We start from the raw sequence: 951 nt of genomic DNA, 5'->3' as shown, positions 1-951 counted from the left end.
AGGCGGAGAGCGGCGTCGGGAACCGGGGAGCCCCCGGAGGAACCGGCGGGACGGCGCACCTGCAACTCCCGGGGGGTGAGAGTCAAAGAACAAACGGCAGCTCCCGGGGAGGGTCCCGCACCGAAAACGCCTTGAAGTAATACCGGGCCCCCACCGGGCTCCGGGGGAGCTCGGCGACCGGCGGCCATGGGGCGGCGGAGCGGGGAGCGGGACGCACCGGGGAGCGCCGCCCGCCGCCGCTGCTCGCTGCTGACACCCGCCGCGCCGCCCGGCAATGGCAGCGGCAACGGCAGCGGCAACGGCAACGGCGAGGGCGGGCGGGGCGGCCCCATTCATAAAACGTTTAACCCCCACACACCCCCCTCCCGGCCCGGGCGGGGGGGCGTCCCGGGGCTGTCCTGAGCCCCCACACCTTCCCGCAGCCTACCTCAGTTTCCCCAAACTGCCTCAAGCTCCCAAACCTGCCTCAGTTTCCCCAAACCGCCTGTTTCCCAACCTGCTTCAATCTCCCCAACCTGCTTCAGTTTCCCAAATTTGCCTCAGTTTCCCCAACCTGCCTGTTTCCCAAACTTGCCTCAATCTCCCCAACCTGCCTGTTTTCCCAAATCCACCTCAGTTTCCCCAACCTGCCTCAATCTCCCAAGTCTGCCTCAGTTTCCCCAACCTGCCTCAGCTTCCCCAAACGGCCTCAGTTTCCCCAAACGGCCTCAATCTCCCCAACCTGCCTCAGTTTCCCCAACCTGCCTCAATCTCCCAAATCTTCCTCAATTTCCCCAACCCGCTTCAGTTTCCCCAAATCTGCCTCAATCTCCCAAATCTGCCTCAGTTTCCCCAACCTGCCTCAGTTTCCCCAAACTGCCTCAATCTCCCAAACCTGCCTCAATCTCCCCAACCTGCCTCAGTTTCCCAAACCTGCCTCAATTTCCCCAACCTGCCTCAATCTCCCAAATC

Source organism: Calidris pugnax, unplaced genomic scaffold, assembly GCF_001431845.1.
Source record: "Calidris pugnax isolate Ruff unplaced genomic scaffold, ASM143184v1 scaffold9, whole genome shotgun sequence".
NCBI classification, from domain to species: Eukaryota; Metazoa; Chordata; class Aves; order Charadriiformes; family Scolopacidae; genus Calidris; species Calidris pugnax.
The sequence above is the reverse complement of the archived record's forward strand: the minus strand, read 5'-3'. Positions refer to the sequence as shown.